Below are 13,841 nucleotides of genomic sequence, written 5' to 3' on the forward strand. Positions count from 1 at the left end.
TATGTCATCCCTCCCAAGCCAGCTACCATCCTTGTAACCCTACGCTGAATCGATACTAACCTAACTATGTCCCTCCTATAATGTGGAGCCCAGAACTGGACGCAGTACTCCAGTTGTGGGCACACTAGAGTTGTGTACAGGGGCATCAACACCTCCCTAGATCTGGAAGCCATGCTTCTGGCTATGCATCCAAAGGTGGAGTTTGCCTTCTAAACTGCCATGTCACACTGCCAGCTCATGTTCAGCCTGCTGTCAACCAGTACCCCAAGATTCCTTTCACAAGGGCTTCTCTCCAGCCACTTGCCCCACTTCCTGTACCTGTGACACCTATGCCTGTGTCCCAGGTGCAAGACCTTGCACTTACCCACACTGAATGCCATCCTGTTCTCCCCGCTTATTTCCACAGCCTGTCTAGAACCTTCTGGATCTGGATCACCTGCTCCTCAGTTGTGGCCACTGCCCCCACTTTGGTACCATCCGCAAATTTAGTCAGCAGACTGGTTATCCCCTCCTTCAGGTCACTGATAAAAAGGTTGAACAGACTCAGCCCCGGAACTGAGCCCTGGGGGACTCTGCTCATCACTGGCTGCCATCCTGATGATTCCCCAATGATAGTCAGCCTCTGCTTGCGGTCTGTCAGCCACGGCCTAATCCATCGGGCAGCGCATCATATCATCCTTCAGCTGCATTTCCCTAACGGCCACTATTCTAATTTTGCTTTTGTCTTTTGCTTGTCTTTTTATCCCTCCCAATATAAATGGTCGCTCTCTTTGAGTGAATGTGCGTGTGAGCAGGTAAATATTTTTCAGCGGGAACATGTTGGCAGAAGGGCTGACCCCCCACCCCCACCCCCACCCATGCAATTCCTACTGCCGCTCAGATCCCCCATGGCTACTAATTAAAATTACACACATATTAATTGCCTTCATACAATTACTGTCACATTCGAATCCCCCATACATTTAAGAACGGATCTGCACCACAGGAGATTGCCTCTGGGTAAGCCTGCATAGGATCTGAATTCTTGGTGGCACTGGAGTAGATTTGATGCACCAATCCAAATAATTTAGCACTAAAACTACTCTTGAAAACATAAATATTCAAGATGGCCTTAGTCACAAAACAGTCACCATAACAAGAAGCTGCATCTGATTTAATGAGATTAGCTCTTTTTTTCTCCCCTGTAGTTGTAGTAAACTTATATTGAGTGGACACTTGTACCCTTCTGATCTCCATGAGAAACTTTATCCAACAAAGGAACAAGTAGGGGCTTCCATAAAGAATTAATATCATAGAAGATTATCAACAGCATGTAGTACAGAATGTAATCACATGGCCAGTCTTATGAAATCAGACTTCTGGAGCCCCTAATTGTATATTCAGTAGGACTGACTTCTGACTAAACATCATTGGGACGGGGCTATTCTTTTAACATATAAAGTTTAAGTGAGTTTATACATAATTCTTAATTAAATTAAGAATGTGATTGAATGTATGAAGCTGCCTTACACCAAATAAGACCTCTGGTCCATCTGGATCAGGTCTGCTGAGCCTCTCTCAGCCTGAGGACCAAATTCCATTTTGGGAACACTCTTGGGATGGGGCCCACGTCAAAAAAGGCAGGGTCAAAACACCAAACAAACCAAACTAATTGAGTGCAAAGCTTTACAGCAGTAACTAAACAAAAGAGAAAATTTAGGGGTGGGGAAAGCTTCACCAAAGCCAGAAAACCATGAAACAATTGTTTGTCAGGATAACAAGTGTGTGGCCAGGGTGAGGCCTTCTGTACATTTAGGTAATCCTTAGATCATCAACTGATCAAGAACAGCCTGGTCCTACCTGGTGGTGCCCTCTAGACATACTGTATTTCAACTCCCACCAGAAGAGGATCAGGTCAGCAAAGGTGGATCTCCCCTAGTTTCTTCTCTTGAGTGGCAGCCATTGATTTGGGCAACTGTAATGGCAGAGGGATGAAGCCAAGCAAGCCGCTGGGCGGCAGAGCATGTACTTCTGCTGCAGAAGGTGCCACGTTCAGTCCCTGGTATCTCCTGGATGTGACGGTCAGTCTAACCTGGCATAAGGCAACTTTCTTTGTTCCTAAGAATACCTTTTTCCCGAGTACGTCTGTAAGTAATTGCTAACCTTCAATCTGTGAACAGTGATGTGTCATAGATAGTGACTCCACTCTGATCTCTCCAAGGCCATTGTTTCTATGGAAAGAGAGCAGGAGCTAGTGCCCGGTTAATTACACTTTTAAGCAAATGGCAAGTACTTTGGAACATGCGAAGACCAATGGACTGTGCTATGCAACCGACCTCTCAATAAACATCTGTGGCAACGTGTCACTCATTTCACTCAGCCTATGACCAGGAGCATTTCCAGACATTCTGCAACCCAACTAGGGATGTGTGGATGGGAATATCACCGATTTGTCTCAGCGTTGCATGAGTTCAGCCCATAAGTCTGTTCTGTCCCACTGACACATACATCTTCCATTTATTTTTATCTATTGAAACTCTACACACCAATTGGGCTTTAAATGTATAATTACATACAAATGGATATTTCAATACAAATGTGTCTGTCACTGCATTTGGATGTGTTTTTTGAGCCAAGTCCTGTCAGAGCAATTGGGTAGTGCAGAAGCCTTGGAAAACCACGCTGTGATCTGCTAGCTAGCTTGGAAGGTTGGAATCAGATCACTCTTATTGGACTTCACCAAGACTGAATTCCTCAACCATCTCTAGACCCAACCGTACTTCAAAGGTGTCCCTCAAGGGTTAGAGTTAGGACACCCTACCCAGAGAGGGCCATGGGCAACAGCCAGCAGTGGGGTGGCCACGCTCATCCTCCAGTAGGCAAGCTGTGCTCCTGTTTGGGGCTTGGCATTCTCCAAAGGGCTAAAAGCTCATCCTTGCTACATGGAGCTTTCTAACCAGCACACAGGAGGGCCATGTTGCTCTTTTACAGAGAACAGTCCTCTATTTACTGGTGTCCTCCTTCCTTCTGTTCTTACTTCCATGTCCTGCTAAGGCTCTGACTTTGGGTGCAGTTCTTCTGGGTCACCATCAGAGCATGTTGGCCATTCCCTTGCTTCTGCTGGGAGATCAGCTCCACCTGCAGGTTATCAGAGGGCCATCCTCTGTCTGAAGATGCCCTATTCCATTTCAGTTTAAAAATAAAGAACCCTAAGAAAGGTTGCCCATGAAGAGCACCTGAACAGACTGAACAGGTGGGCACACAGATCACCTTGTCACAGCCTTCCACACTTTGGAATGAGGTACTGTATTTCTATTGAAAGTACAAGTCTTGCTTTTTTCCCCATTTGTTCCTATAATATAAATTATATTATAATTTGCTACTGAATGTCAGGTCAGCCAGAAATAAAATCTCCCTCATGCATGAACTGACTGAGGACGAGGGGACTGACCTGGCTTGTATTACAGAGACCGGGGGGGGGGGGGGGCAGGATGCACAGCCCTCTCACGTGTGCCCACCCGGGTACTTGGTGCAGCACCAACACCGCCATGTGAGTCAGGGAGGGGGAGTGGCTGTGGTCTGTCGGAGTACAATCTCCCTCTCCAGGCATCCCGAAGGCAGTCTTGAGTGCCTGCAAATGGTGCTGGGCACATGACATGGATCAGGGATTCCACTGGTGCACCACCCACCCCAAAGCCCATCAGACTCCCTGCCTTTGCTGACGGAGAATGGTGGTTCTGGGGAACCTCGACATCCATGCCGGGCTGCTTTATTTGAGGCAGCTCAGGGCTTCATGGCAGCCATGGGGCTCTCTCAACATGTTGTTGGCCCAACATGTGTGAAGAGACATATTCTAGACCTGGTTTTTGCAACTGGATAGGAAGAAGGTGATCTGAACGGGGGTGGGGATTTACCTGAACCCCCTTGCCATGCTCAGATCACTTCCTATTGAGGTTTAGGCTTCAGGATGCTTTTCCCCTCTGCAAGGACAGGGGGCCTATTAGAATGGTCCACACTCAGGGTCTAATGGATCTGAAAAGTTTCCAGGGGGCTCTGGGGAAGTTTCTGGCTGATATGACTACAACTCCTGTCCAAGCTCAGGTCGCTCTATACAAACACATCATGCCAGTCCAAAATCAATGATCGACTGAAGTCTGGTCCCAACTCAAAGTGAAAACATTTAAAGCCCTAAACAGTTTGGGGCCAGGTTATCTGAAGGAACATATGTGCCTACCCAAACCCCGACATCATCATCAGAGGTCTTCCTCAGTAAGCCACCTTCAAAGGAAGCAAGGAGCATGGCCTCTGGCACCCGATTTGTTTGTTTGTTTAAAGCTTTTGCATGCCATCCTATTATACAAAATCTCAGGACGGCTTACAATATTTAAAAGGACAATTAAAACAATAATTTCAATAATAAAACAGAACAAAACAATAAACCAAACAGAGTGACCAAACAGAGCATTTGTGGAATCAGTTCCCCAAAGAGGTGCATCTAGAGCCCACTCTTTAATCCTCTTAGAACCAGGTGGAAATATTTTTATTCTCCTAAAATATTAACAATTCTGTTTTTATCTTTATCTTTTATTATATGTTTATTGCACCACTGAGATTGTTTTAGCTGTGGTGGTGAGGATGGATTATTGTATTATTGATGTTTGTATTATCGTATTTATTAGTCACATTGTTCTCATTTTAACATGTATTTTATATCAATTAATGCAATTTTGCTTTGTAAACCACCCAGGGAGCCTTTGTGCTGATGTTGTTGTTGTTGTAAGTCGCAAAGTCATGTCCGACCCATCGCGACCCCATGGACAACATTCCTCCAGGCCTTCCTGTCCTCCACCATCTCCCGGAGTCCACCCAAGCTCACACCAACCACCTCAGTGACTCCATCCAGCCACCTCATCCTCTGCCTTCCCCTCCTTCTTTTGCCATCTATTGTTCCCAGCATTAGGCTCTTCTCCAGGGAGTCCTTCCTTCTCATCAGGTGGCCAAAGTATTTGAGTTTCATCTTCAGTATCTGGCCTTCTAAAGAGCAGTCAGGGTTGATCTCCTCTAGGACTGACCGGTTTGATCACCTTGCGGTCCAGGGGACTCGCAGGAGTCTCCTCCAGCACCACAAGATGAGTGAAGTAGAAATAATAATAATAAAGTAATATATGTAAATTGGAGGGTCTTCTTTGGCAATCCAACAGTGGCCATCCTGTCCGTGGCTTTTCCCTTGTCACAGTGCCTTGATAACAGCAGGGCCACCAAAGGCACTCTGCAGCACAAAAGGCACAAGGACAGGCAGGGCTGGTAGACCAGCAAACCTGGAGGACATTCAAGGCTAACTGGGCTTGCTCTTTTCCTTCACAGCAGCTTTTGAAGCAAGGGTGTCAGGGAAAGGCCCTTAAGAATTCCCCTTTCAACTTCAGTTTGCTACTAAGTACAACGATTTTTCAGCTTAGCACTAATAACTAGCAACCATTATGAGGATTAACCTTAATAGCGTTACAGTGATTCCAGCTGCAAATCAGAACTAGGGCTGTGTGCATATTGCCTCTTGGAAGACTCCATTGCATTTGTAGACAGAGAAGCTGGGAAAATATTTTCAGATTTCAGCTTAGCTCTAAACACACACACACAGAAAGAGAGAGTCAGGACACAATATTCTTAGCAAAATTAATCAAGCAGACTAAAATAATCTTACCAAAGACCTCCAAGAAGCAAGCAAACTGAATGATAACCCTGATTTCAACTCAAATGTGGCAGTCAATGGACAGAGACAGAGACAGGGACAGAGACAGACACACACACGAGAGAGGGAGGGAGGGAGGGAGACTTGGTCCACTTAATGGCATGAGAGTGGAGGATACTTACAGCAAAGTTGATTATACTGTGGCTTTAATGGTGTTTATTCTTTTTTAAATGGTTCTGCCCAGGGCTTAATTCAACCTGCAAAACAACAAAAAACACATGCTTATCAGAGAAATGTATTCTAAAGGAAACCACATAGGTAAGGTTAGGGTACCCAAACAAAACTGCTTGCCCAGATGGGAGCAGGGGTAAAAAACCATAGAGAGCTGCCTTAAACTAACAAAAGCCTAGTTCACACAACCACAGTGTGGATAACAAGCCATGATGGCTTGACAACCACCTTGCTTGTGCTTGTCATGTGCTGGCCCATTTGCATAATTACCCTGCCAGGCACATCTGAACCTGGCAAGGATGGCTTCTCAATAATGAACAAGCTACCCAGAACCTTACAGAGAAACTCTGAAATTCTGAAAAATATCCATATATACCTGCATGCATTTTAGATGCATCTTCCTGAAGCTTGAGCCTTTCCAACTCTTCTAGTCGTCCTTTAAAAAAACCCATCATGATTTCACAGAAGTAGGAAGGCCAGTGGGAAGCAGAGCAGTGGAGAACTTTGCACAACTAACTTTCTACTGCAGAATGGAAGGAATGATTGACTTTCTTCCACCAAGGATTAAATAATAATAATTTTTGTTCCAGAGTTACTAAGTTTATAATCAGTCCTTGCAGCACAGAACTCACCCAGGCCTGTCAAAAGCAGTCAAACACCAGGCCATTTCTGCATGGACAGCGTTACTTTACCCCAGAACTTCTGAAGCATTTTCCTTCAAATCAGTTGAGGCACTGCAGATCTTTAAGCTCTTGGGGGACAGGACCAAAATAAAAGGGGCCTGAGGCAAAACCCTAAAATTGGCACATATTTGCTTAAAGAGCTGGCTGTAATTAAGTACTGAGGGAGGTACTTTGACCTTTCAGAATGAGGGCACAAAAGTCAGAACATGGCATGGAGCCTGGTGAAGCCCAGTGGGCTTAGATTTAGCTCCATGCCTAAGCTCCATGCATCTTTTCCCTAAGCAGCACAGCATTAGCTACTCAACACTTTGAAATCCTGGGGGATGCACAGTCTTCCAAGGCCGCCACCTCCTTCAGCATGTGATGCCCACGTCCATTGGGTACATGAGCATGTAGAGAGACAGCCCTTTCCAAAGTTCCTGCTTGCGGCAGCCAGTGATGCAGGACAGAAATCTTCCCATGGAAATTTTCCCAGGGCTTTGTGTGTTCACACCGTGTGTCTTATCGTCACATTTGAGGAAAACATTCCACTTTTTCAGTAAAAATGGCTGTACAACAACTGCAAACACAGTATCAGTCCAGCTGTGTGGTACACAGTTTAAAGGTGCAACTGATTCAATTCTCTCTACCGCCCCCCCCATTCTCTCTCTCTGGGTGATGATCCCAAGCATGCATATGTCATTAAAATACAGGCATGTCTCAAAGTGAAACTAGCGAAGTGCAAGAGGGTTGAACTCTGGTGAAACAAACCAGTAGTGGTCAACGTTTATTTGTATCAACAGTTTTTTCCTCGGATTTAAACAATGGAAGTGAAAACATGCTACTGGCTTTAAAGAAAGTGTTCTGATAAAACTGTCTACAAAATAAAATGTTTCTTTCTCATTACGTCAAGTTTTCCCCCCAAATATTTCAGGGCAAAGTCGTGCAGTGTATTGTTTTAGATTTGTTGCTTGCTAGATACAAGTGAGATAAACATGTTGAATTGGATCTCTCGAGGGCAGGGGTGGGCATCTGCACCCCTCCACATGCTGCGGCCTAGAATGGTACAAAGCCACTGGGAAGGTGTAGCCAATGGCGAGGGAAGAAGGGAATCCAAGTCTGAACTTCCCAAACGGCCAAAGGATGCCGATTCTTTCTCTAGGACATCAGAACATTCCTGATGCAAACTGAATTATTTCCCTAGGCAAATGCAATTCTTCTAATTTGCACTGGGAAAAAGTTCTAATCCAAAATTATCTGGAAAACCCGTCAGTGTGGGCAGCTGCTGCTGTAGCACCATCAGCTCCGTTTTGTTTTGTTTAAACCTCAGCCTCTTCAGAGGGAAAATATATTTTGTTTCCCTTCAACAAGTACATTACAAGCGTTCCTTTTCTGTTCAAACAATTACTTGGATAGGAAGGCTTGGGAGAAAAACAAGACCCACCGCACACAGCCTCCCCCATTCCTCACTCAAAAGGCACAGTACAACATTGTGGGAACTTATCACATCAAGTTTGAGTTTTTGCAATGCCTTATCAATATGTGCACTGGCATATGAAGAAACCAGAGCTACTGAAAGCTGGACGCAGTTCTCTGTGCAAAAATTCTGTTTTGCTTTTGGAATAAAGAAAAAAGGAAGCTTCTTAAAGTATCACTTCCGCTTCATAAACAAGACCAAGTCATTTGCAACTCCAGAATCTACCTGCAGGATAAAATGAGGAGGGCAGAATCCTACGAGAAGAATGGGAAAAGTATCCCTGCTCAGCTCTTGCAGCAGATGTGGGAAGTGGGGGAGAGAAACCCCACCTCCCTGAAAGGTAAGGATTGTTCACTAAAGGCACTTTGCTGAGAGCATCCTCATATACTACCCTGTGCTTTCTTCTTTGGAGAAACCAAATTCTTGTGTAACAGGGAGGGAAGCAATATTTCAGGTTCTACATTTTAGGCTGCACTGAGTTTTTCTTTGAGCAAGATTAAGAGTATGACATCAGAATCAGTTGGTGCACCATCCAATATTTCTTCTATAACCTCCAAGCAAAACAGCTGGTGACATTAAACCACTACCACCAAGACAAGGGGAATATCAAGATGATAAAACGATACAGCAGCCACATTTAAATTCACACACCATCTTTTGAAACTCATTGCCTCTTGTCGCGTTAAGGAGAAAAGCAGAATCAATTAAAACCCAAGGAAAAATAAAGCAGAAACAACCACCAAGGTCCTTTTATGGCCTCACTAAAGTGACAAAGTGATCGCTCTCAAGCTGAAGTTTTCCTAATGCCTCCCATTTGCCAGGAATGTAGATACAGAAGGGAGGGTGAGATGAAAGCTAAGATGAATGTCTAAAATAAAATAGATTGCACAGAGGTGGGGCCTTCTTCTCGGATCTCAAGACGCTACTGCAGTCAGAATGTGTTAAATGCTGCATCACAATATTTGCATAATAGTTGGATTGACTGCATAAAATAGTTAATTTACTAAGTTCATTTATACCCCGTCTTTAGTTCAAAGATCTCAAGGTGGATCTCAGGGATCTTACCCATGTTCTACCTTACAAGGTTTGCAGGGGGGACGTTTGGCAGGGAAGTCCAAGGTTACTAGGTAAGAGCTTCATGATTGAGTGTTTGGATCCTCTAACTGTTTGGATCCTCTGACTCGGGGCCCACCCATGGGTATCCCCGGCAGCACCCACAACCTCCTTCACTCTCTGCACAGTAACCCTAAACACAGATTTAAAATGCTACGATGCCAGAAGGAAAGGTGAAGAGGAAAGAAAGAGCCAGGCAAGAGGTTTGGGGGGCAGAAGGAGCAACCTGAAGAGGTGGTAGAAGAGGGAAACCAAGGCAGGAAGCTAGGAGTGGGGAGAACAGCGAGATAAAGGGATGAATGGGAAAGAGAGAGCAAGCCTAAGGACTAGGAAGGGTGAGAAAGAGGGCAGCTAGGGCTGGGGAGGGGGAAAAATGGAGGAGCTGGCTGGAGAGAAATAGGAAGGCTAGAGGCTGTGCGTGAAGAGCTATACAGAGCAAAGAGAAAAGATATGCATGGACAAAATTAATTTGGGTGGGCCAAGAGACAACCTTTCCATTTCCCAACTGCTGCTTCCCAACCTCTAGCCGCATTATTTCTCCCCACCATCGCCTCTTTACTAGCCAGGCTCCCACAACAGGGAATTGCACTGCAATTTCTTAAATTCCCACAGGTCCAAAAAACTTGGGGCCCCTTGTCCTTACACACATGGAGCAGCACATGGTGCTCCTCAAGCCTCAGGGATTAGCTACGCCTAGTTATACAACACAGCGATGGTGGTGGGGTTATTTTACAGCAACAAAAGCCAGCAACAGAATTAGCTGCGGTTCTTGGTGCTAAATAGATACTTCACTCTTGCTTTAGGATATGCGAGACACATTAAATGTCCCGTCTCCTAAAATTAAAGTATATTTAAATCCTCCACAGCTTAATGCCTGGCTACATACCTGGCCTACCAGCAAAGTTTATTGCTTCTCTTTGCATAAATTAAACTTGGGGGAGTCGTTTTTGTTTGTGTTGTTTTCACAAGACATGGTAAACCATTTCTGCCACAACAGAAAGCTGTGTGGTGATCTATTTGCAGCAACAGCTTTAAATAGAGTGCCCACTACCTTCCCCTAACATTGCTTCTCTATTCTAGGATGCGGTGGCTTGAGAAAAGTAATATTTGCACTCCCGAGGAGCAAATTACAACGGCAGCAGTCAGGCACGGAAGCAGGGCTGCCGAAATGGCATGCAGCCGAATGGGCCCAGATGCCGAGATCCTAAAATTGATGCACGTATTTGCCCACGTATTCGCTCCATACACCCTTACCGAAAACACACGTGTTCAGAGCCTGCCCTACCATGCGGCAAGGGAAGTGGTCACCCCAGACAGCTGACTGTGGATGTCGTGAACAGCCAGCAAAGAGTGGGATGCTTTACTTATGAAGACTGTGTGGGTTTTTTGATGGAGAGGGAGGAGCTTGTAGGGTTTTTCTGCCTGAAGGCCCAGTAAATATATCCTGCCTCGCATACACTGCCGTGTGACTGGGTAGTTGGGTAATTGGGCAGTGGCTACTGCTCCATCTTAGGTGATGGCCCAGCCCATTTGCATCAACACTGGTTTCAGCTTTCAACCTCTTGAAATTTTTGTAAAGCAATTTTTCCTGGGAGTTTGTGGTGTTATACTCCAACTTGAACATCCAGGCATTTTATGGGCTGGAAATGGATAATGCTACCTTTTGAAAGTGCACATATATCTCTAAGGTGGCTCAGAAACGTGAAGCACCAAAGGCTGGTATCAAACCAAATGCTCACCCAAAGTAGAAGACCTTCAGATTTAGAAAATGCTTGCAGAGTGGCCCTTTTGGAGGCACTCATCCACCTCAGGAGCCAAGGAAGAGACTGCTGGTCTCATTCTGGCCTCCTTGCAAACTTGCACAGGCACCTGGCTTGCTTCTATGAAAAACCAGCCGCTGGACTAGATAGGCCTTTAGTCTGATCTTCTTATGTCTCTAAACAAGAGCCAGCGATGGCTTTTATGTCTGACTTGAAAGGTAGTGCTTTTAAGTTCGGTCCTATCTAGTGGAAAATGTATTTCATTAACTTGATAGGGTCTGTTGAATGAACATTGTATGCATATGGAAACTATATGAGAAGGAGTGGATTAGATTTCTTGTTTTATTTCATTTCTATACCATGCAGCTGCTGAAGCACCCAGGGCCATTTGCAACAATTAAAACCATACAATGCAGCGTACTAACACATAATACATAAGTTCAAAAGTAAAACAAAAACAAAAGCCTAGGACCTGGAAGCAAAGCAAAGGTTTAAAATACAATACCAAATTTATTTTTAACAGAAAAACTAAAATGCCTAGGGATTTTCTCTTCTTTAAATTTTTGCCTTGTGCCCAAAAGTGCATAATGTAGATGCTTCAGTGAACCTCTCTGGGAAGCTTGTTCACCAACTGGAATTCCACAGATGAAGATGCTTGCTCCATAGTTGCCTCCTATCTCACTTCCCTGGGAAGGGATTCCAAAGAAGGGGAGATGAAGACTATCTTTCAGTCCAGGGTATACTGAAAGGGGTGATTCTTCAAGTAACCTGTCTTCAAGCCATTTAAGTCTTGGGACATTTATCCTGCACTTCAAGTTCAGCCCAGAAATGGACTGGGAATCAGTGCAGATGGGAAAATACTGGCCTAATAGGATCACATCAGCCAGTCCCCCCATTAACAATCTTGCTGCCCTATTTCAGTCCAGCTGAACTGTTTGGACCACTTTCAAAGGTAGTCCCATGTATAAATGCATGGTGGGAATCCAGGTGAGAGGTGATCAGGGCATGGATAACTATAACTTGGCTATATCTATCCAGGCAAGGGCATCATTGGTCTGACTGCCAAGCTGACAAAAGGCACACTGCCATGGAGTCCACCTGTGCCTCTAGTGGCCAGGCTGGGTCCAGGTGCACCTCAATGAACCTGGTCCCTCAAGGGGAAAACAATCCTCTCTCAAATGGGCTCAACATCACCTGGCCGGGCAGATGAACTACTCAGCAAGTGTATGATCAGAGCAATGGCTAGTGAGCATAGTACTGAATTTGGAAGCTACTTTTGCTTGAAGGCCAAAAAAGTGGAATGCATCACCCACAGCAAAGATAAACGTTCAGGCCGATTCCCATAATTATAGGTACAGATAGCATATGCTAATTTACAGGTACGGATGCAAACACAGGACTCTTCACTTCGAAGTGACCTACCTTTAAATCAAAGTGCAATATATCTCACCATAATGTGGGAGATTGTGTCCAAACAACCAGTGTGCCGACCTGTTCTACCTGCGATCCAGGTGCAGTTAATGAGCAAACATCGGAGGCCCTGCCTGCTTTCCCTTTTAATCCAAATTCAGAAATGGCAGCCCTTCAAATAGGGGGCTGTCCTCCATCATGCAGCATGGATGGCCACCAAACTGTGTGTTGGGCTGTGTAAGCGACGGAAGACTAGTATAACTGTGGAGTGTATGTGGAGAGATGGTGGTGAGAATGTAAGCAAAATCGGGGAGAATCTTCCCTGAAAAATAGATTCTCAGGTGCTTTGGTCCTTAACTCTCACCATTCCTGTCCACTGGTTTCCGGGAGTTGAAGTCCAAAACATTTGGAGATCAATCTTCTGTCCATTCTGAATTAGTGAACACCACAGTTTTTATCTGTGTATATGTGCTAAGAAGGGGAGGGAGAACTGAATACTGGCTTCTATTGCAGTTTGCATCCAATGTCCTTCGTACCATGAGTTACTGCTTTCGTGCACACACTCTCCTCTCTCTCTCTCTCTCTCTCTCTCTCTGTCTCTGTCTCTGTCTCTGTCTCTGTCTCTGTCTCTGTCTCTCTGATTTGTTAACTTCACTAGATTGCCCCAAGTCAACCTTAACTCGCTTGCATTTTTGATCTTCTTGTGATGTAAGTATACACCGTCTCCTGTCCGATGACCAGGCTCATCCTCTATTTAAGGCATGCACCTCTTCACACCACTAATGGAATGGATCACTTTTAAAAACGCAAAACTGTTTTACAGACCTTACCCAAGATGGCCATACTAAAAATCAAGCTTTTCTTTGCAGGTCCCTCCAAAGGTTCCATTTGGTTATAGGTGAATCTAAGAGTCATGCTGGGTATACAACTGGCACTGGCATCACTGGTTTTTGCTGGCTAAATGGGAGAGGTTTAGGGATCCAGATTAGGACGGTGGTGTTGAGGAGGAAGGAAGATTTAAGACTATACCATCTGGCCTCTATCTGCATATATCCTAGGAGTGGATACCATCATCCACTTAATTCGTCTCCAGCGCAGTGCTTTCTAGATAGGTGGAAAAGCAACTCCAAGCTTCCCAGACATACCTATGCTGGCCAGGGCAACATTCTGAAGTCCCCAGACATTTGAAGAGCACCAGATTGGGAAACCTGTTCTGTTCAATAAGTATGTGCTTTTAATACCACAAAGGCACATGGTTCCCCTATTGACGGGCTTATCCAGAGCCCTCCAGGGAGAAAGCACCACAGGAAGAGCTGGAAAATATTCTGGGAAAACACATCAGGACCACTCATCCATTCATCAGTGGCAATTAAAGGTAGGAACCCGCACGCCAAAATGAACACACACCCTTATAATCTGCATTTGCACTAACACCTCCCCCTGCCCCCGTGGACCAACCAGACTCCAGCAGCGTTGTGTGCTTCCATCACTCCGCTTTATATTGGGTGGGGGAAGCCTCTTCT

General features: G+C 45.1%; 1 protein-coding gene across 6 annotated transcripts in view; it reads right to left on the reverse strand.

Moving 5' to 3' along the window:
• HIVEP3 (HIVEP zinc finger 3) overlaps positions 1 to 13,841 on the reverse strand; it is a 244,282-nt gene that overhangs the window by 64,599 nt on the left and 165,842 nt on the right. For 3 of the 6 annotated variants that reach the window (XM_044435196.1, XM_044435195.1, XM_044435200.1), the window contains one exon: positions 5,848 to 5,922. The gene's annotated coding sequence lies outside the window, so the exon portion shown is untranslated. Of the gene's footprint in view, positions 1 to 2,142; positions 2,211 to 5,847; positions 5,923 to 6,272; positions 6,457 to 12,330; positions 12,704 to 13,841 lie in introns of those variants that run through there. The other 3 variants (XM_044435199.1, XM_044435197.1, XM_044435198.1) reach the window with 3 other exon arrangements.

The sequence above is a fragment of the Varanus komodoensis genome, unplaced genomic scaffold (genome assembly GCF_004798865.1).
Source record: "Varanus komodoensis strain SLA01 unplaced genomic scaffold, ASM479886v1 scaffold29_1, whole genome shotgun sequence".
NCBI classification, from domain to species: domain Eukaryota; kingdom Metazoa; phylum Chordata; class Lepidosauria; order Squamata; family Varanidae; genus Varanus; species Varanus komodoensis.